Raw genomic sequence first — 23350 nt, 5'->3', positions numbered from 1 at the left:
AGCATGGGGAGTATACATTTGCAGCCTCCACAGACTCTTTGAAATATTTTTAAAAAAAATAGGTCAAAGGTTAGAGATAAGTGAAATATGTGCTTGAAATTTGCTTTCATCTCTGCTTTCTGTGAGACACATTGCATGTAGTCACACATTGACTCTGGGGCTAATGGCATGATAATTAACAAGAGAAATGCAGTATGGTCGAATTGTCTATATTAATTATTCCAAGGCCCTGCACCATCAGCTGGAAGTAGACAGCAGTGTCCTGGAGGAGGGTTGGCTTGGGCTTGCTGTTATCTGGATTATTGTTCTCCTGGAACCTAGCACAGACATAGCCTCAAACGCTCAAATATACTCCTACTGTCCCACAAGTAGTAAGATAGGCTTTGTGAATCAGAGGTGAAGGATTTGCAATGAGGTAATTGAGTCACAAAGTGCAGAAGAATCCTAAATTCTCCAAAGAGAGAATAGGCAAGCATGACAGGACTCTATTCTGCTGTGAACTGTTGAAATAGAGGTTCAACTTGGAAAAGGCTGTAGGAGAAAATGTTTACTGATGATTCAAGTATAAACTCATTGATGGATGTGTTCTCCTATTACCAGGGCTACCCTGGAACAATTCTTTTTAAATGAGACAGATTTTGTCTTATGCTGTTATCACTTGAAAAGCTGGATAGTCTAAAATGATATATATGTTGAATGCTCTATATCATTTAAGATATATACATGTATATTTATCCCCCAGCTTTGGTGGTAAGTCAACCTGGCCTCCTTTTAAAATAAGACTGCCAAATAAAGCGATATTTTTGCATAATACATCCATAATGCATTCTTCATGCTTCAGTGTTTTGCTATCAGAAAAGTAGAGCAAGAATATGAGACACTTGTGAAGCTAGGGGAGTTCAGACATACAGATTTTTAAATGTCAGTTATTTTACACTGCCTTGCCAACCCTTATTTCAACAACAACTTCGGATGTGAGGAAAGCTGAGACCTATTGCAAATGCACCATTTTAAAACACACAAGTGGTATAGGTGTTGACTCTTTTCTTAAAGTATTTTATTACTGTGCTAAATTAATTTGGACAATTAAAATTATAAACACAGTATGAAGTTGTTGGGAAAATATAGCTGATAAGCATTTACAAAAGACTTCCCAGTATTTAGTGTATTAGGCATATTGATCATTATTATTTAGAGAGGGAATGGAGGTCACTGATTAGCATAGTTGGAAGATTAAAGAGAAAGTTGCCAGAAAGCTCCTACTGCTCCTACCAAGAACAAACACAGACTGAAATATTATTTCACAAGCAAGGCAAAAAAAAAGAAAAAAAATAGTTTTTAAAATTGGTTTCTTATTAACTATTCTGTGAGTCCCAGATGACAGACACGGAACTAAAAAGGATAGACTACACTGTTGGAATTGGGTTTTACTTTTATCTGATTAGAGTAGTCCTTTGTTTTGCTCTCATAAAATAAAAAAAATATAAAATTTATTTTGGAATTTATGGAAGGCCATAATTAAGAGACATTAACATTTTAAAGAGATCTTGGACTTTTTTTTCCTTTTGTGGGAGACTTTTATTTACATTTTAAATGTTATCCTCTTTCCCAGTTTCCCCTCCAGAAACCCCCCTTCCATCCTCCCTCCCCCTTCTTCTATGATAAAAGCCTTCCTCTCAAGGCTCAGGGCTATATGCAGAAGAGGCAGACACTGTAAGAGGCAGAGGTGGTGAATTAATTCAAGGAAACAGATCTAGACACACATGAATTCACTAACTATGGCAGCATGCACAAGACCTACACAGGTTCAAGCCAAGCACATTCAGCACTGAGAGGGGAAGTGGACACGTGGTGCTACTACTAACCAAAATACTATCTGCAATTGTGCAACTGACAACAAGAAATCAATTTTCTTATGTATTATCATTCCCTGCAAACACATTCCATAACAGGCCACACCTAGGAATTGCTGACCAACAAAAGCAAACTCAATGGTAGTTTGGTTTTGGTTTTTTTTTTTTTCAGGAGCTGCGGACAGAACCCAGGGCCTTGTGCTTGCTAGGCAAGCGCACTACCACTGAGCTAAACCCCAGCCACGCCCCCCCCTTTTTTGTTCTGGCTCTAGATCTAAATACTTTTTTTTTTTTTTTTTTTTATTAACTTGAGCATTTCTTATATACATTTCATTGTTATTCCTTCCTGTTTCCAGCCAATATCCGCTTAACCCCTCCCTCCCCTTTTATAATGGTGTTCCCTCCCATCCTCCCCCATTACCCCCTACCCCCAACAATCACATTCACTGGGGGTTCAGTCTTGGCAGGACCAAGGGCTTCCCCTTCCACTGGTGCTCTTACTAGGCTATTCATTGCTACCTATGAGGTTGGAGCCCAGGGTCAATCCATGTATAGTCTTTGGGTAGTGGCTTAGTCCCTGGAAGCTCGGGTTGCTTGGCATTGTTGTACATATGGGGTCTCGAGCCCCTTCAAGCTCTTCCAGTCCATTCTCTGATTCCTACAACAGGGGTCCCGTTCTCAGTTCAGTGGTTTGCTGCTGGCATTCGCCTAGGTATTTGCTGTATTCTGGCTGTGTCTCTCAGGAGACATCTACATCCAGTTCCTATCGGCCTGCAATTCTTTGCTTCATCCATCTTGTCTAATTGGGTGGCTGTATATATATGGGCCACATGTGGGGCAGGCTCTGAGTGGGTGTTCCTTTTACCTCTGTTTTAAACTTTGCCTCCCTATTCCCTGCCAAGGGTATTCTTGTTCCCCTTTTAAAGAAGCAGTGAACCATTCGCATTTTGATCATCCATCTTTAGTTTGATGTGTTCTGTGCATCTAGGGTAATTCAAGCATTTGGGCTAATAGCCACTTATCAATGAGTGCATACCATATGTGTTTTTTTCTGATTGGGTTACCTCACTCAGGATGATATTTTCCAGTTCCATCCATTTGCCTACGAATTTCATAAAGTCATTGTTTTTGATAACTGAGTAATATTCCATTGTGTAGATGTACCACATTTTCTGTATCCATTCCTCTGTTGAAGGGCATCTGGGTTCTTTCCAGCTTCTGGCTATTATAAATAAGACTGCTATGAACATAGTGGAGCATGTGTCTTTGTTATATGTTGGGGCATCTTTTGGGTATATGCCCAAGAGAGGTATAGCTGGGTCCTCAGGCAGTTCAATGTACAATTTTCTGAGGAACCTCCAGACTGATTTCCAAAATGGTTGTACCAGTCTGCAATCCCACCAACAATGGAGGAGTGTTCCTCTTTCTCCACATCCTTGCCAGCATTTGCTGTCACCTGAGTTTTTGATCTTAGCCATTCTCACTGGTGTGAGGTGAAATCTCAGGGTTGTTTTGATTTGCATTTCCCTTATGACTAAAGATGTTGAACATTTCTTTAGGTGTTTCTCGGCCATTCGGCATTCCTCAGCTATGAATTCTTTGTTTAGCTCTGAACCCCATTTTTTAATAGGGTTATTTGTCTCCCTGCGGTCTAACTTCTTGAGTTCTTTGTATATTTTGGATATAAGGCCTCTATCTGTTGTAGGATTGGTAAAGATCTTTTCCCAATCTGTTGGTTGCCGTTTTGTCCTAACTACAGTGTCCTTTGCCTTACAGAAGCTTTGCAGTTTTATGAGATCCCATTTGTCGATTCTTGATCTTAGAGCATAAGCCATTGGTGTTTTGTTCAGGAAATTTTCTCCAGTGCCCATGTGTTCGAGATGCTTCCCCACTTTTTCTTCTATTAGTTTGAGTGTATCTGGTTTGATGTGGAGGTCCTTGATCCACTTGGACTTAAGTTTTGTACAGGGTGATAAGCATGGATCGATTTGCATTCTTCTACATGTTGACCTCCAGTTGAACCAACACCATTTGCTGGAAATGCTATCTTTTTTCCATTGGATGGTTTGGGCTACTTTGTCAAAAATCAAGTGCCCATAGGTGTGTGGGTTCATTTCTGGGTCTTCAATTCTATTCCATTGGTCTATCTCTCTGTCTCTGTACCAATACCATGCAGTTTTTATCACTATTGCTCTGTAATACTGCTTGAGTTCAGGGATAGTGATTCCCCCAGAAGTCCTTTTATTGTTGAGAATAGTTTTAGCTATCCTGGGTTTTTTGTTATTCCAGATGAATTTGCAAATTGTTCTGTCTAACTCTTTGAAGAATAGGATTGGTATTTTGATGGGAATTGCATTGAATCTGTAGATCGCTTTTGGTAAAATGGCCATTTTTACTATATTAATCCTGCCAATCCATGAGCATGGGAGATCTTTCCACCTTCTGAGGTCTTCTTCAATTTCTTTCTTCAGTGTCTTGAAGTTCTTATTGTACAGATCTTTTACTTGCTTGGTTAAAGTCACACCGAGGTATTTTATATTATTTGGGTCTATTATGAAGGGTGTCGTTTCCCTAATTTCTTTCTCGGCTTGTTTCTCTTTTGTGTAGAGGAAGGCTACTGATTTATTTGAGTTAATTTTATACCCAGCCACTTTGCTGAAGTTGTTTATCAGCTTTTAGTAGTTCTCTGGTGGAACTTTTTGGGATCACTTAAATATACTATCATATCATCTGCAAATAGTGATATTTTGACTTCTTCTTTTCAATCTGTATCCCCTTGATCTCCTTTTGTTGTCTGATTGCTCTGGCTAGAAATTCAAGAACTATATTAAATAAGTAGGGAGAGAGTGGGCAGCCTTGCCTAGTCCCTGATTTTAGTGGGATTGCTTCAAGTTTATTTCCATTTAGTTTAATGTTAGCAACTGGTTTGCTGTATATGGCTTTTACTATGTTTAGGTATGGGCCTTGAATTCCCATTCTTTCCAAGACTTTTATCATGAATGGTGTTGAATTTTGTCAAATGCTTTCTCAGCATCTAACAAAATGATCATGTGGTTTTGTTCTTTCATTTTGTTTATATAATGGATCACGTTGATGGTTTTCCGTATATTAAACCATCCCTGCATGCCTGGGATGAAGCCTACTTGATCATGGTGGATGATTGTTTTGATGTGCTCTTGGATTCGGTTTGCCAGAATTTTGTTGAGTATTTTTGCGTCGATGTTCATAAGGGAAATTGGTCTGAAGTTCTCTTTCTTTGTTGGGTCTTTGTGTGGTTTAGGTATAAGAGTAATTGTGGCTTCATAGAAGGAGTTCGGTAGTGCTCCATCTGTTTCAATTTTGTGGAATAGTTTGGATAATATTGGTACGAGGTCTTCTATGAAGGTCTGATAGAATTCTGCACTAAACCCGTCTGGACCTGGGCTCTTTTTGGTTGGGAGACCTTTAGTGACTGCTTCTATTTCCTTAGGAGTTATGGGGTTACTTAATTGGTTTATCTGTTCCTGATTGAACTTCAGTACCTGGTATCTGTCTAAGAAATTGTCCATTTCCTGCAGATTTTCAAGTTTTGTTGAATATAGGCTTTTATAGTAAGATCTGATGATTTTTTGAATTTCCTCTGAATCTGTAGTTATGTCTCCCTTTTCATTTCTGATTTTGTTAATTTGGACACACTCTCTGTGTCCTCTCGTTAGTCTGGCTAAGGGTTTATCTATCTTGTTGATTTTCTCAAAGAACCAACTTTTGGTTCTGTTGATTCTTTCTATGGTCCTTTTTGTTTCTACTTGGTTGATTTCAGCTCTGAGTTTGATTATTTCCTGCCTTCTACTCCTCCTGGGTGTATTTGCTTCTTTTTGTTCTAGAGCTTTTAGGTGTGCTGTCAAGCTGCTGACATATGCTCTTTCCTGTTTCTTTCTGCAGGCACTCAGCGCTATGAGTTTTCCTCTTAGCACAGCTTTCATTGTGTCCCATAAGTTTGGGTATGTTGTACCTTCATTTTCATTAAATTCTAAAAAGTCTTTAATTTCTTTCTTTATTTCTTCCTTGACCAGGTTATCATTGAGTAGAACATTGTTCAATTTCCACGTATATGTGGGCATTCTTCCCTTATTGTTATTGAAGACCAGTTTTAGGCCGTGGTGGTCCGATAGCACGCATGGGATTATTTCTATCTTTCTGTACCTGTTGAGGCCCGTTTTTTGACCAATTATATGGTCAATTTTGGAGAAAGTACCATGAGGAGCTGAGAAGAAGGTATATCCTTTTCTTTAGGATAGAATGTTCTATAAATATCTGTTAAGCCCATTTGGCTCATGACTTCTCTTAGTCTGTCTATGTCTCTGTTTAATTTCTGTTTCCATGATCTGTCCATTGATGAGAGTGGGATGTTGAAGTCTCCTACTATTATTGTGTGAGGTGCAATGTGTGTTTTGAGCTTTAGTAAGGTTTCTTTTACATATGTAGGTGCCCTTGTATTTGGGGCATAGATATTTAGGATTGAGAGTTCATCTTGGTGGATTTTTCCTTTGATGAATATGAAGTGTCCTTCCTTATCTTTTTTGATGAATTTTAGTTGAAAATTTATTTTATTTGATATTAGAATGGCTACTCCAGCTTGCTTCTTCTGACCATTTGCTTGGAAAGTTGTTTTCCAGCCTTTCACTCTGAGGTAGTGTCTGTCTTTGTCTCTGAGATGTGTTTCCTGTAGGCAGCAGAATGCAGGGTCCTCGTTGCGTATCCAGTTTGTTAATCTATGTCTTTTTATTGGGGAGTTGAGGCCATTGATATTGAGAGATATTAAGGAATAGTGACTATTGCTTCCTGTTATATTCATATTTGGATGTGAGGTTATGTTTGTGTGCTTTTCTTCTCTTTGTTTTGTTGCCAAGACGATTAGTTTCTTGTTTCTTCTAGGGTATAGCTTGCCTCCTTATGTTGGGCTTTACCATTTATTATCCTTTGTAGTGCTGGATTTGTAGAAAGATATTGTGTAAATTTGGTTTTGTCATGGAATATCTTGGTTTCTCCATCTATGTTAATTGAGAGTTTTGCAGGATACAGTAACCTGGGCTGGCATTTGTGTTCTCTTAGGGTCTGTATGACATCTGTCCAGGATCTTCTGGCCTTCATAGTTTCTGGCGAAAAGTCTGCTGTGATTCTGATAGGTCTGCCTTTATATGTTACTTGACCTTTTTCCCTTACTGCTTTTAATATTCTTTCTTTTTTTTTTGCGTTTGGTGTTTTGACTATTATGTGACGGGAGGTGTTTCTTTTCTGGTCCAATCTATTTGGAGTTCTGTAGGCTTTTGTATGCCTATGGGTATCTCTTTTTAGGTTAGGGAAGTTTTCTTCTATGATTTTGTTGAAGATATTTACTGGTCCTTTGAGCTGAGTCTTCACTCTCTTCTATACCTATTATCCTTAGGTTTGATCTTCTCATTGAGTCCTGGATTTCCTGTATGTTTTGGACCAGTAGCTTTTTTTCCGCTTTACATTATCTTTGACAGTTGAGTCAATGATTTCTATGGAATCTTCTGCTCCTGAGATTCTCTCTTCCATCTCTTGTATTCTGTTGGTGAAGCTCGTATCTACAGCTCCTTGTCTCTTCTTTTGGTTTTCTATATCCAGGGTTGTTTCCATGTGTTCTTTCTTGATTGCTTCTATTTCCATTTTTAATTCCTTCAACTGTTTGATTGTGTTTTCCTGGAATTCTTTCAGGGATTTTTGTGACTCCTCTCTATGGGCTTCTACTTGTTTATTTATGTTTTCCTGCATTTCTCTAAGGGAGTTCTTCACGTCTTTCTTGAAGTCCTCCAGCATCATGATCAAATATGATTTTGAAACTAGATCTTGCTTTTCTGGTGTGTTTGGATATTCCGTGTTTGCGTTGGTGGGAGAATTGGGCTCCGATGATGCCATGTAGTCTTGGTTTCTGTTGCTTGTGTTCCTGCTCTTGCCTCTCACCATCAGATTATCTCTGGTGTTACTTTGTTCTGCTATTTCTGACAGTGGCTAGACTGTCCTATAGGCCTGTGTGTCAGGAGTGCTGTAGACCTGTTTTCCTGTTTTCTTTCAGCCAGTTATGGGAACAGAGTGTTCTTCTTTTGGGCTTGCCGTTTTTCCTGTCTACTGGTCTTCAGCTGTTCCTGTGGGCCTCTGTCCTGAGTTCACCAGGCAGGTCCCTTGGAGCAGAAAAGTTGTTCTTACCTGTGGTCCCGCTGCTCATGTTTGCTCGTGGGGTGTTGCTTTTGAGCTCTCTGTCAGTGTGGCAACCAGGAGGACCTGCGCCGCCTTTTCCAGGATCCCCTGTGCACTATCTGGGTTCCCAGATAGCATTAGGTGTTTTCCTCTGGAGTCAGAAATGTGGACAGAGTGTAGTCTCTTCTGGCTTCCCAGGCGTGTCTGCCTCTCTGAAGGTTTAGCTCTCCCTCCCTCACGATTTGGGTGCAGAGAACTGTTGATCCAGTCCCTTCAGGTCCTGGAGGTGGCTGGAGCACAGGGGACCTGCAGCTCTAGTGCCCCTATATTCCAGTTCCCCTCAATGGTAGTTTTATGAATGTTTAATTTTTATTTTAATTTTTGTCTTATTTGTCTCTGACCTATTTCTTTTGATTTTCAGTGTGGTTTCTGCTTTTTTTTTTAAGAGTGAGAAACAAAAGAGGAGGGAGCAAGAGAAATAAGGTAATTGGACTCAGAGAGGTGTGGGAGATTTGGGAGGACTTGAAAGAAGAAGAAAATTATCAAAAATATGGTAAAAATGCTAATAAAAATTAACATTTTATGAGGTTGATTCTTGATTTTAAAGCATAAGCCATTGATGTTCAGTTCAGGAAATTCTCCCTAGTGCCCATGTATTTGAGTCTCTTGCCCACTTTTTCTTCTATTAGTTTAAGTGTATCTGGTTTGATGTGGAGGTCCTTGATCCACTTGGACTTGAACTTTGTACAGGGTGATGAGAATAGATCGATTTGCATTCTTCTACATGCTGACTTCCTGTTGAACCAGCACCATTTGTTGAAAAAGGCTATCCTTTTTCCACTGGATGGTTTTAGCTCTTTTGTCAAAGATCAAGTGACCATAGGTGTTTGGGTTCATTTCTGGGTCTTCAATTCTATTCCATTAACCTACCTGTCTGTCTCTGTACCAATGTACTCAATACCATACAGTTTTTATCACTATTGTTCTGTAACACTGCTTGCGGTAAGGAATGGTCATTCCTGCAGAAGTTCTTTTATTGTTGAGGATAGTTTTAGCTATCTTTTTTTTGTTATTACAATGAATTGTCCTTTCTAATTCTATGAAGAATTGAGTCGGAATTTTGATGGAGTTTGATTTACAAACTGTAAATTGTTTTTGGCAAGATAACCATTTTTTTTTCAATATTAATCCGGCCAATCTATGAGCATGGGAGATCATTCCATCTTCTGGAGATCATTACATTCTTCAATTTCTTTCTTCAAACTTGAAGTTCTTGTCATACAGATCTTTCACTTGCTTGGTTAGAGTCACACTAAGGTATTTTATAACATTTGTGACTATTGTGACTGGTGTCTTCTACTTAATTATTTTCTCAGCCTGTTTATCATTTGAGTAGAGGAAAGCTACTTATTTGTTTGAGTTAATTTAATATCCAGCCACTTTGCTGAAGTTGTTTATCAGGCTCTAAGATAAAGAATGGACAAATAGGAACTCATAAAATTGCAAACTTTCTGTAAGGCAAAGGACACTGTCATCAGGACAAAATGGCAACAAACAGGTTGAGAAAAGATCTTTACCAATCCTACATCCAATAGAGGGCTCATATTCAATATATACAAAGAACTCAAGAAGTTAGACTCCAGAAAATCAAATAATCCTATTAATAATGGAGTACAGAACTAAACAAAGAACTCTCAGCTGAGGAATATCTAATGGCTGAGAAGTACCTAAAGAAATGTTCAACATCCTTAGTCATCAGGGAAATGCAAATCAAATCAACCCTGAGATGCCATCTCACACCATTCAGAATGGTTAAGATCAAAAACTCTGGTGACAACAGATGCTGACAAGGATGTGGAGAAAAAGGAGCACTTCTCCATTGTTAGTGGGATTGCATGCTGGTGCAACCACTCTGGAAATCAGCCTGGAGGTTCCTCAGAAAATTGCACATACTACTACCTGAGGACCCAGCTATACCAGTTCTGGGCATATACCCAAAAGATGCTCCAACATATAACAAGGACACATGCTCCACTATGTTCATAGCAGCCTTATTTATAATAGCCAGAAGCTGGAAAGAACCCAGATTTCCTTAAACAAAGGAATGGATACAGAAAATGTGGTACTTCTACACAATGGAATACTACTCAGCTATTAAAAACAATGACTTTATGAAATTCATAGACAAATGATGGAACTAGAAAATATCATCCTCAGTGAGATAACCCAATCACCAAAAAACACACATGGTATGTACTCACTGATAAGTGGATATTAGCCCAAAAGCTCAAATTACCCAAATTCAATCCATAGACCACATGAAGCTCAAAAAGAAGAATGACCAAAATGTGAATGCTTCAGTCCTTCTTAAAAGGGGAAACAAAAATATTCATAGGAATAGATATAGAGACAAAGTTTAGAGCAAAGACTGAAGGAATGGCCATTCAGAACCTGCCCCACCTGGGGATCCAGCCCATATACATACAGCCACCAAATCCAGACAATATTGTTGATGCCAAGAAGTACATGCTGACAGAAGCCTCATATAGCTGTCTCCTGAGAGGTTCTGTCAGAATATGACAAATATAGATGCAGATGCTAGCAGCCAACCATTGAACTGAGAACGGGATTCCCTTTTTTAGGGGTTAGAAAAAGGATTGACAAAGCTTAAAGGGTACGTAAGACCATAAGAAAAATAATACCAACCAACCAAAGCTGACAGGGACTAAATCACCATCCAAAGATTATATATGGATAGACCCATGGCTCCAACTGTATATGTAGCAGAGGATGACCTTGTTGGGCAGCAATGGGAGAAGAAGCCCTTGGTCCTGCCAAGGCTCAACCTTCCAGTGTAGGGGAATGTCTGGGTGGGAAGGTGGGAAGGGGTGGGTGGTTGGGTGGGGGAACACCCTCATAGAAGAAGGGAGAGGGGAATGGGATATGGCATTTATGGATAGGAAATGGGAAAGGGGATAACATTTGAAATGTAAATAAAAAATATCCAATAAAAAATTAACATAGAATTACTCACTTATATAATAATTCTACCTCTAGTTATACCCTCAAACTAAAATCAGTGTCTCAGAAAGATATCTACAGTTATACTCATATCGATATCATTCTACATAATAAAAATATGACAAGTGACACATTAAGAAAGAAAGAAGAAAGAAGAGAAGAGAGAGAAAAGAAAGAAAGAAAGAAAGAAAGAAAGAAAGAAGGAAAGAAAGAGGAAGGAAGGAAGGAAGGGGGGAGGAGGGAGGGAGGGAAGGTGAGGGGAAAGAGGAGAGGAGGAGAGGGGAGGGGAGGGGAGGAGAGAGAGGAGGAGGGAGAGGAGAGGGAGAGGAGAGAGGAGGAGAGGAGAGGAGAGGAGAGGGGAGGGGAGGGGAGGGGAGGGAAGGGAAGGAAGGGAAGGGAAGGGAAGGGAAGGGAAGGGAAGGGAAGGGAAGGAAAGGAAAGGAAAGGAAAGGAAAGGAAAGGAAAGGAAAGGAAAGGAAAGGAAAGGAAAGGAAAGGAAAGGAAAGGAAAGGAAAGGAAAAAGGAAAAATTAGTTGATTGAGCCATGAAGAGCAAACCAGTAAGCAACATTCCTCCACAGTCTCTACTGAAGTTCCTGCTACCAAGTTCCTGCCCTGATCTCCTGCCCTGGCCTTCCTTATGATTAACTGTAATCTAAAATAGACCTTTGCCCTCTCAGTTGTTTTCAGTCAGTATATTTTTCTCAAAGGAACAGAACTGAAACTATGACAACCAATGTTAAAAAAATGACCACGATCCTGCACTGTCTCTCCTCTTCCTGGAGTTTTTAAGTGTATTGTTAGATCTACAGTTATTACCAGAGGTTTGGGTTTGGGAATGACTGTTGGGTAAAGGTTAGTCAACTTATTGTTGGACAAAATAATACAGATTTGGGGAAGAGATGCAACATGTTTCATTAAGACTACAGGCTGAGAACTTATGGCCATAAGAACTACTCTACTGTGCCAGTTCTGAGACTGTCTGTGATTCCTGATGATCCCTTGTAACCACAGGCTTCTCTGATCTACAATTACAGTGCAAGATCGAGATACAAGTTGAGAGAGTGCCTAAGCCCAGACGGAGGCCACACCAGCACTGGAACTCATTGATCTATTGTGAGGACTTGAGATCTTAGGAGATCTGAGTTAACATGCTCCCCCTAAGGTACCTGATGGTTAGTACTGAGACTGGATTTTATATGCTCTTTCCAGGGCCACAGAGTACAAAAAGTGGTGTCCACTGTACTATATACATTTACTACCAGAACTACTAATATGGGTTATTCGTCATTTTGGTTTTGCTTAGAAGAAAAGCCTATGAAGGCCTCCTATCAGAGGAGAGAGATGAGATGTAGTTATACAGAACCATCCTTATAATTTGTGGCAGTGTTTCAATTCTATTGGCTCCTTGTAATTTAATAAGAGGTAACCTTATATAGCTCACTGTATTACTTTTTTAGTTAAAGCCATGATCTCAACTATATCTTGACTATTTTTCTTTATAACTCAGCATCATTCCTATGACAGTCTAAATGTGATGATACAGGGGTAAGAGAACAAGTAGACATAATAGCACATATCTACCTTTTTGACATATGAAACCTATGTGAAATAATATTCAATTCTTCTACCAGGAAAGCACGTTGGGCTTTCTCAGAATAGAAGCTTGATTTGAAGACAAAGCTGGGTATCTGCAAAAGGAAATAATAGCATTTTGCATTTTGTCCTAAGTGGGGCTTTCCTGAATCACAAAAGATCATTAAAAATACAAAAATAAGCTAACCATCAATGGGAGGAGAAATCATTTTAAATGGGTTTAAATCTATTTTCCTCCTGGAGAGTACTCAGTTTATAGCTCCATTAAAATATTACTGATATAAATATATTTCAATGTTCCATTAGATATTTTATCTTCCATTTGAAACTTGAATTTATTTAGGATGAGGGAACAGTATTCAGGATAATGAGCTAGAAGATTCTCGATAACTGCCAGAGCTACTCGGAGAAGGAATACGTTCAGAAAATGAAAGCATGCTTATCTTTAACGTCTTTCAGAGACAGACAGTTTTGCTTCAAAGTAGGAGACAGAGTGCAGATTCTTGGCTCAGCAGCCTGACAGGAGAGCAACTGGCTCCAGATTTCTTAGTAATAGCGAGGATTCTGATTAGCCTGGCAGGTGGGCTCCTTACAGTTAAAAACTGCCACTGGAATGAGAGTAGACTTTATGGAAGATAGTCCTTAGTGCCTCTGTCTACATTCAGAATTGAGAGGATTCTGGTACACAGCTAAATGAATACATTGTGCAGAAGAGCCCCACACAGAGACTACTCATCCAGTTCTATTGATCAGAAGAAACTCTTACATGCTTTTAAGATATATAATTGCTCCAGGACAATATTTTTTCCAACTCTTTTGGGCCATTTGTTTCCAGTTTCTCACTGGTGTTAAAATCAGCATGCTATTTACTGGTAGCTGGTCCAGCAAATAATACAAGTTCCTTGAATGAGATCATTTTTAGTACTCTGCTGCCTAATTGCAGAATTGATTTCTAATGAAGAAATTTGGATTGCAAATTCTTTACTTCAAGTGCAATGTCCAGGGCCTTTGAGAACTCCTACTTTTAGTAGAATACTAGTTTCTAGAAGTTCATCCTCACTACCACCGCCACCATCAACCCACACACACACACACACACACACACACACACACACACACACACACACACATGCATGCACGCACACACGCACACACAATTTTGACTATAGTATTTTTCATCATTAACTGAACAACTGTATAATTAAGAAATATCACAAAATATCTAGCAAGTCAGCAGATACAAACAAAAAATATATAATTTTTCTTTTAAAAACTTAATTTCATAAAGAAAGCCAATGGACTTACTTGAATTTAGAAGTGAATATGAGATATGAGATCTCTATAATGAATATGAGATGTTAATGATTTACAGACTTCTATTTTGAGCTGATATTTCACCCTAGTCTCCTGCAGAACAGGTCAAACTAAAACATCACCTCTGATCTGTACATAAAATTGCACAGGATTCTGGAATGAACCAGTTTTCAGAAACAAAAACAAATGCCAAGCAAATTTACATCAGCCAATCAGTAGGAACCTTACCTGAGGTACCATAAACTAGTCCCTGCAAGAACAGCAATTCCAAAGCAATCAGTCCAACACTACCAGACACTATCAGAGAAGATGCACCTAACCCTCAAGAAAATGGAGCCCCACAGAGTGAGGATATGTGGTAGGGTGGAGGGTGAGGGAGTGAGGACATCCTTGTAGAGATGTGAGGAGGAAATATGGGATGTGGAAGAGTCAGATGATAGACTGGGATGGGGATAAAATCTGGACTATAAAAAAAGATTAAATAAAAAATATATTATAAAAAGACAACCTGTCCAACTTTCTATCTGTATCTCAGGTTTGGTTGGTTGGCTTGATTTGGTTTGGTTTGGTTTGGTTTGGTTTGGTTTGGTTTGGTTTGGTTTGGCTTGGTTTGGCTTGGTTTGGCTTGATTTGGTTTGGTGTGGTTTGGTTTGGTTTGGTTTGGTTTGGTTTGGTTTGGTTTGGTTTGGTTTGGTTTGGTTTGGTTTGGTGTGGTTTGGCTTGGCCTGGTTTGGTTTGGTGTGGTGTGGTATAGTTTGATTTTTTTTCCTGCCTTTAAAGTCAGACTCTTCTGCTCAGTTCATTGAAACAACCATTCTATTTTTATAGACTGGGACATTCCTCAATTATGGATCATGAAGCAAAATTTGAAAAAAGTAAAATCTTTAAATTAAACTTTTACTATAATTTTATCTCAAATTCAAAGACTGATATTTCCCTTGCTGGTTTTCAGCTGCATCCTTCCTGTGAAATTTGAAGTGTATGTCATTCCAAACAAATTAATATCATTATTTCTGGATCACCAATTACCATATTGTGGTCTAATTTCTACTGCTTCATTTACATAACTCAGGTTCTGCATTTAATTTTTAAAGAAGGTATAGCATTTGAGGTCTAAGAATATGGCACTGAACATTCACTAGGGATATCTCAACAAAGAAGATGGTATGTCACTGCAAGGTTTATGAGGAGAAGGTCTATGAGAGAAGATTAAAGGTTGAGACCATAAACCAGAAACCAGGAAGGTCCATTTCTGACCTGTTTATATCACATTTCCATCAGAAGAACTAACCCATCTTGACAAGCCAGCATCAACATCCTTGCGGTTGTGGCCTTCGAAGGCTAAGGATCCACCTTTCCAAGACCCCACGTCTTCCTCATGTTACCTCTCTACTGACCAAACTTCTACCCCAAGAAACTTAGTGACTCTAAGTATACTAGAACATAGAACCAGCACATTTCCTTAGCACTTTAACTGAACGCAAGAAGCCAGTGTTCCAGTTTCCTTCCTCACATCCCTTCTCGTTTCCCAGATATGCACAAACCTCCAAACATGACTCCATATCATGTTACATCACTCTAAAACAAAATAATGAATTGTTGGCATAGTACTGCTCCTATACTACAAAGGGCATCAGACAAGCCCAGACGGATCCTTCTGTGGTTAACACTTTGTTTAAGAAAAAAGAAAAGCTATTATTCCTAAAATAATAATGTGAACTACCTTTACTATGTATTGGTAGCATTTTATCTTAACTATCCAATGGACCCTCTTTCTTCTAAAAATAAGTTAAGGGGCTGGGGATTTAGCTCAGTGGTAGAGCGCTTACCTAGGAAGCGCAAGGCCCTGGGTTCGGTCCCCAGCTCCGAAAAAAAGAACCAAAAAAATAAAAAAATAAAAAAAAAAGTTAAAAAATTTGAAGACAGGAGACCGTTTTAAACATGTGTGTTTGATACATGTTTTAGAACTGTCCAGAGAATGCAATTATTTTCCACCACTGAATTCTTCACTGCAGAAATAAGAGATGAGCTAGTGTTGAGAATGATAGCTCAACAGTAGAACATAAAACATGTAAATAACATTTACTCTGTTATTTGGTTGGGACAAAAGTGAGCCATAAAAATAAATATGTATAAATATAAATATTATAAATAAATACAAAAAAATAAATGCTATAGAAACCATTTCAGTAGACATGCGAAGAAAACAATCCATTGGCCCATATCTGCCACTGAATTTCTCATTTACTTAATTATTCTTAATTATGTTGCTCCTGCATAAAAAATTGCTGATATTACAAGTATTATGGAATAAAGCAATAGTTCAAACATTTATATAGATGTTAAATAGGAAATAATTCACTACATAGTACAATCACATTTGCAATTAGTCAAAATGCAGACAATACTTAACATGTTAGAACTGCAAAAAAAATTCTGCAAATGCTTGAAACTCTACAAAATAATATAAAGAAAATAACAGGAAAGACTGGTGATAAAAATTGTTCCAGTAATATTACTTTTTGAGATTTACTATTCTGTGCGTATTGTCCATTGTTCTCATGATATTCCATATTGGTTTCTAATTAGATAACTTCCTAAGGACATCACTTACATTGAAAAAATTAAAACAAATAACAAGTTGTAGAAACTGTGATCTACGGAAATCACAGTGCTATTCATTTTGGAGGAGATCGCTTTCAGGGGAGGTAGAGATTCCTCCTGACAGGACTCCAGGTTTAGCTCATGAATAAGAAGCAAAGACCTTCCGTCTCTGTCAGCAGCCACTAGGTCTTGGTCAAGCCACTTGTGAATTTATAGTGCGCTGTATTTGTGAATGGTGAAATATGTGGTCTCTGTGGCAGAGTCAACATTCTAGGAGTCACACACTCAGCCATTTACATGAACCTTAACTCAGAAGCACTTCTCTCTTACCTAACGCGTTTGTGTAGGGCCTTTCTCAGTGATAGCCCTATGCACACTGGGTATCACCCTCCACAGTGGAATGCTGAGGTAATTGCCCCATGTCAGTTGCTGTCAGGAGGCTGAGACATGAATTATGAAAGAAATTCTAATTATCAGACATTTCTACCAAAAGGATGCTTTAAGGAGTTTTGACAGGGGCTGATAGGTTGCACAATGGAGAAAGAACTCACTTAGTGCACACGAGACCTTGAGCTCAGCACAAATAAAATCTTGGTTAGCATTTTACTGAGGATTTTTTGCAAACTATAAATCATGTCTTTTTTTTTAATTCGGCAGTTTTAATGTTGAAAATTGCCGAATATCAGCTAAGATGCACATGATAAATACATAAATATTAATGTTCTTCATATTACACTATCAGGTAATTTGCACTTAAAGCAGGATTTCCTAATGAAATTAAATATAAAAGAAAGGTAGAGAGATCATAGGCTTAAAATGTGCGATGAAATATTTCTTTCTTCAATTTTGAGTCTAATTTCTTCTTAATGCACAAAAACTAAAAGTGTAGATTCTTCAAAGCCAAGAACTTCAGGGTGTTTTTTTTAACTTATTTTTAATCTCAAAAAGCAACATCTAATGTTGCAAATCTATTAGAGCCCAAATAATCATGTGAAGGCAGCGCACGGCTCACAGATGTACACGGTTATTATCCTCTTCTTCTACAGTTAATAGTGTAGCTGATTTTACCCCTAAATAAAAATGTTTACTTTTAAAAAGCACTTTAAAAGTAGTTAACTTGCAAATATTTTTAATTATACACATTTTATTTTCTGCAGCAAGTCATGCAAATCGTGATTATATTTTTTTAGAGTTTAATGGCGATATTTGTAAATTTCATCATTGCATCTAGCCAACTGTAGAAGCACAAGTACTTAAAACACAGTGCTCATACTTTTAAACAATTTTAGATTTTTGGTTTGGTTTTGCTTTTTTTTCTAGGGTGGTTGGGATTGAACTCAGGATCTTGGAGGTGATGGGCAAAGACACTACTACCGCTGAGTAGCCCCTATTTTGTGAATTGTAGGGGGAGTGGTTTTCAGTCTTGTGTTTTGAAGTTGCCTTCTCATGTTCTAAACTTAAATTGTCAAACTATTTTACTGTAGGAACTGCTGAAATGTTAGTCTCTAAAAGTCCTGATAAAGTTGTGGGGGGAGTGGTTATCAAAGTAACCAGCACATCACAATATCTCCGACAGCATCCATGCAGAATGAAAAGCTACATCATTCCTTCTTAAGGAATATACTTAAATCCTCAAAAGTCCATCTTCTTCTGCTTGTGTTTCTCATATGAAGTTGTATCAATTGACTGAGAAAGCCACTTGGCATCTATGAGATGACCAGAACTATCAACACACAATAAGGGCTGACTGAAGGGTTAGGCCTCTTACACTGACCTCAGGACACTGTGTCTTAATTATCTAAAGGGGCATTGTGGCCATCTCTAAATTTTATGTCCATTTTGGGGCACTTCTAGCTCAAATTCTACTTACCAATCTCAGAAGAATCCACACCAATTTGTAGAGTAAAATGATTCTCGGAGAAAAGGCCATGCCCTAAAGCCTCTCTGTGAGTATTAGCCACAAACACACACGGTTAAAAGTCGGAGCCTAACTGGCTATTAAGATGCTAATGGAAGAGTTATGCATCAGTCAAGCCAGCAGTAATTCAGAAAATTACAGAGCTTTAAATCTGGACGGCACCTCAGAGATCAAGTCGAGTTCTTTCATTTCACAGAGGAGTAAATTAGGGTCACCTGGGCTGGGGGCTCCCTCAGAGTGCAGAGCTGGTGGGAGTAAACCAGATAAAACTATGCTTCCTGTTATTCCACAGTAGACAGACCCCTGCAGCAGCGAAGTGCATGACCATTTCCGTGTCTTGTCTCAGTTACTGGATATAACAGCATATTAATAGTTTCAGTTACTAGGTACTGAGCTTAGTAATAAATGCAGAAGTACCAACGGTATTGGAGACTGTTTTCATTCTTCCTCTTAAGGATGAGCATGACTCCATGAATAGCTTAAATTTGCTGTACTTGTTTGGACTTCCATTTAAAGCCATGCGTAGCTCTCCTGGTTTTGACTGATACATTGTTGGTGTCTCAGAGAGACCATTGACAAGACTTGCCTAAATCTACTGAAGTTTATCTCCCGGTTGGCTACCTTTATAACATGGAATCCTCCTTGCTCCAAACCTTAGGGTATTTGAGGATGGGCATGTCCTACATTTTTTGTTTGTTCCTTTCTTACTTTATGAAGTCCTTGATACATACTATACTATTTTGTAAAAGAAGAAACATAAAAGTGTAAATGTCTCTGAGTCTGAAATTGCCTTCAAGTTAAATGCACAAGCCTGACAGAGCATTTATCCTCCTTGAGACTCAAATACTACAAATCCAAAATAATTTATTTTTCAGCAAATGCTTCTAAAGCCAGTATATACTATAGACAGGAATTTTTAGTTTCCTTCTAGAAAACTCCTTCTAATCATTACAGTTGTCCATGGACTGGCTGCTTTTAGAAACACAATACCTAAGAAGGGGAGAAGACAACTATGTTTCATGAACAATTGTGGGAGAACTGAGCATTACTATACTAACTCGAACCCTAGAAGAAAGACAAATTAAAATCTTAAAAGGCCGTGCATGCTACTCCCAAGCATGGCGTCTTGCTGTTCTTTTATCAAAAAGTTTGGGAGTTTGTATGTGCTGTGATGCACATCTGGGTGATAACTTGCAGGAATCAGCTTTCTTTCCCCCGTGTAGGTTCTTCTGCGTTGAGCCATGCAGTAGGCTGAGCCCACTGTCATTTGAAGACTTATACATGGCACGGTCCCCGCATAATCACAGGAGAAAGAAATGTTGCTAGGAAAGGCCGGGAGGGATCTAAATGAGCTTAGTTTCTAGTTTCTTTACGTTAGTCTAGCTTCTGTCCTCTTTGTAAACAACCGTTCTTGTCATGGCTGTCAATTTGTCAACAAATCTAAGCTTAAGAATACGAGGTTTGGGTCTTTCTGGACCTGTCCGAGCAGAAGGTGCCATCGTGGGTACTCACATTCACCACAACGATTGAAGGGATCTCAAGGCCCAGGACATCTACCTAAGGCTCTTAATCAAACTACAGGTTTCTGGCTAGGGACCAACTCTGCCTTGAATCAGGTAGCGCTGAAAGGGTTATTTATGAATCACACTAACCGATCATCTCTGTCCCTGTCCCTGATGATCTGAAAGATGAAGCTTCCTGACATGGAGAACAAAACCGCTGTGGTTGTGGGGTTGGTCACAGATGATGTGAGGATTCTCGAAGAGCTCAAACTGAAGGTGTATGCACAGCTGGTGCGCAGCCTGCCGGAAGTCGCATCCTCAAAGCTGGGAGTAAGAGCTTTCCCTTCAACCAGCTGGCCCTGGAGCCTCCCAGGGGTTGAGGCACTGTGCTCCTGTCTGGTCCTCAGAAGGGTTGAGACGTGTACCTACCTTTTTACAAGGTCCCAGGAACCCAAGCAGCCACACCAAACGCTCTCTCAGCTCTGAAGGCTGAAAGTTCGAGCGTGCCCGAGGCTAAAGGGTCAGCCGAGGGTACAAAAACGATCCCTGGATCTTACTGTTAACATAAAAAAGCTTTGGATGTTGAAGGGGAAAAAAGAACACAAGGTTCCTCTGAATTTCCAGATATATCTTGGTTCTACAAAGATTTTATGTACAGAACACCTGGGTTAATTAAGTGATAGGCCTTTGTTGTTAATCTGCGTTTCATCATAGTGTCCTCCATAGACTTGTAACAGGTAGAAAAGAGCTTGTGCTTCCTTCCCCTCTACAGATATGATCACGAAGCAGGCTGGATGTGGCCTTCAAGGTTGTCTCTAAGAGGATGGCCCTTCACTAGTTTGCATACCGTGATACTCAAATTCCAGGTAATAACATTAACAACAACTTTTCTATTGCCCTTCTAGGTTTATTGTACAATTAATAAATTTTGGCCGATATGGAAATTAATGTTATCAAAATCAAGCAATGTGGCATAATTAAAATACTGCAGTAGTGGTCTTTCCAGTCCCCTACAGAGATATAATTTCTGTTAAATCAACTGCATGGACCACCTCCTGAGTGAGCAGGTTTAATAATAGTGTAAAAGCCAACACGTCACCATCTGTTTAGCCGTATGTACTCCACCTATGTTTGGCAACAGTTAATACATGGATTGACAAGTATATAATGGCGTACGGATTTAACACCCCCAACTTCCTCAGTATTACCACTCTCCAAGCCTCAGATTCATGTTTCATCATTCTGTCCACAGACCTGTACTATTCTCTGTCTACATTTAGACTGAACAAATCCATTAATATGCTGCCCTGGTCAGCCATCTGATAGCAGCACATAGCAAAGTGTGAAGCAATAATGGTGGGATTTTCTAGTTCACAAGTCTGTGTAACAATGGGAACAGATCTGGGTGAAGCTGGATCTTATCGGTGCTGCTCATTGGTTTAAGTCTGCTCCCTGCTTCAGCCTTTTCTCTAGGCCAGGAGCCACCTGAAACATTCTCTGCTCTGATTTTGAGGAAATAACAGAACATCCCTAGAAGCTTCACAGACAAGGTACATAACCCCCATAAGACAATATAGTCTGTATTAACATTACCAAGCCTGTGATCAGTACAGAAAAGTAGAGACAACTTTTGTATTCAATAAATGAAGGAATCACATTCTATAAAACGTTCTGTAAAGGAAAATTTCAGTTATTCTGAATTGGTTCATCAAAGTAACTATTTGGGTACCTGAAGATTATTGTAATTGAGAAAGAGTCTCATTTCTCTGACAAGAATTTAGCATTCTCTGTTTTTCTCCAATTAGGCCTCCAGGTCCCCTGGAAATAAGTCTGTTTTTTCCTATATAAAAATGTCCCTTTGAATAATTGAGATAAATTTCCATTTTAATGTCCCCAAAGTCTTTAGAAATTCCCCCATCCGTTCATTGTCCAAAGTCCCTAGAAACAAATGAGTTCGTTAGCATACAATTCATAAGACAGAAATCGATTTTCAATTCTAGTGAATTACTCACTATCAACACTCTAATTTCTGTAGTCATTCATAAGAAGCTATACAAAAAAAGATTAAAAAGTAAACTTGTTTTAATTTTTTCTGGTGCTGGAATCAAACATAGCTTTTATATTTAAGTTTTAAGATCTTTAAGTTCCCCTTCTGGTCTGAATCGGTGCCTTGAGCAGACCTTGGGCGCTGGCTCTGCACCCACTCCTACAACACCCAGAGGGAGCCCAGGTGGTCTAAAACATCCAGGATCACAGGAGAGGCCACATCTGCCCAAACACCCAACCCAACATCCAGAGCAACTGGATCCCCCAGGATTCAGTGGAACCCCCACTCTCCTCAGGGCACAGGTTCCTTCCCATCTGAACCAGTGATCTGAGCAGACCTTAGGTTCTGGCTCCCCACCAAGTACCACAAAACCTAGAGGAAGCCAGACTTCCAAGTACTCTAACACACCCAAGATCAGAGGTGATCTGAACCCCCGAGGATCACAGGATTACAGAGGAAGCTTGACTCCCAAGAGATTGGACACAACCAGGATCTCAGGATCACAGGATTCTAAAATCATAGGATAACAGATATAGCTGGACTCTGAGGTGCTCTGACACAACCAGGATCACAGGAGGGACAGTCCGAGACAGCAGGGCAGGTAACACTAGAGATAACCAGAAATGCAAGAGGCAAGCACAAAAAAAGTCAGCAACAGAAACCAAGGTTATTTGGCATCATCAAACCCCATTTCTCCCCCTACAGCAAGTCACAGATAACCCATCACACCAGAAAAGCAAGATTTAGATTTAAAATCACATCTCAAAAAAGCCAGAAAGCCCACATTCACAGGGAAGCTGAACAATGCTCTACTCAATGATAACTTGGTCAAGGAAGAAATAAAGAAAGACTTTTTAGAATTTAATAAAAATAAGGGACAGCATACTCAAACCTATGGGACACAATGAAAGCATTACCAAGAGGAAAAATCATAGCTCTGAGTGCCTTCAAAAGGAAACAGAAGGGAGCATACATTAGCAGGTTGACAGCACACCTAAAAGCTCTAAAACAAAAAGAAGCTAATACACCGAAGAGGAGTAGAAGGCAGGAAATAATCAGAGGGCTGAAATCAACCAAGTAGAAACAAAAAGGACTATACAAAGAGTCAACAAAACCAGGAGCTAGTGCTTTGAAAAAATTCAAATGAATTCATTCTTATCTCCTTGTACAAAGCTCAAGTCCAAGTGGATCAAGAACCTCCACATAAAAGCAAATACACTCAAACTAATAGAAGAGAAAGTGGAGACATGCCTCAAACACATGGGCACTGGGGAAAGTTTCCTGAGCAGAACACCAAT

At 39.2% G+C, this 23350-nt stretch overlaps 1 protein-coding gene and 1 pseudogene across 1 annotated transcript in view; one reads left to right on the top strand and one right to left on the bottom strand.

The window, feature by feature from the left end:
- The window catches only part of Rit2 (Ras like without CAAX 2), a 168587-nt gene that overhangs the window by 34872 nt on the left and 110365 nt on the right, over positions 1–23350 (bottom strand). The window lies entirely within an intron of this gene.
- LOC116884878 lies at positions 188–20573 on the top strand (annotated as a pseudogene).

The sequence above is a fragment of the Rattus rattus genome, chromosome 15 (assembly GCF_011064425.1).
Source record: "Rattus rattus isolate New Zealand chromosome 15, Rrattus_CSIRO_v1, whole genome shotgun sequence".
Taxonomy (NCBI): Eukaryota; Metazoa; Chordata; class Mammalia; order Rodentia; family Muridae; genus Rattus; species Rattus rattus.
The sequence above is the reverse complement of the archived record's forward strand: the minus strand, read 5'-3'. Positions and strand labels throughout refer to the sequence as shown.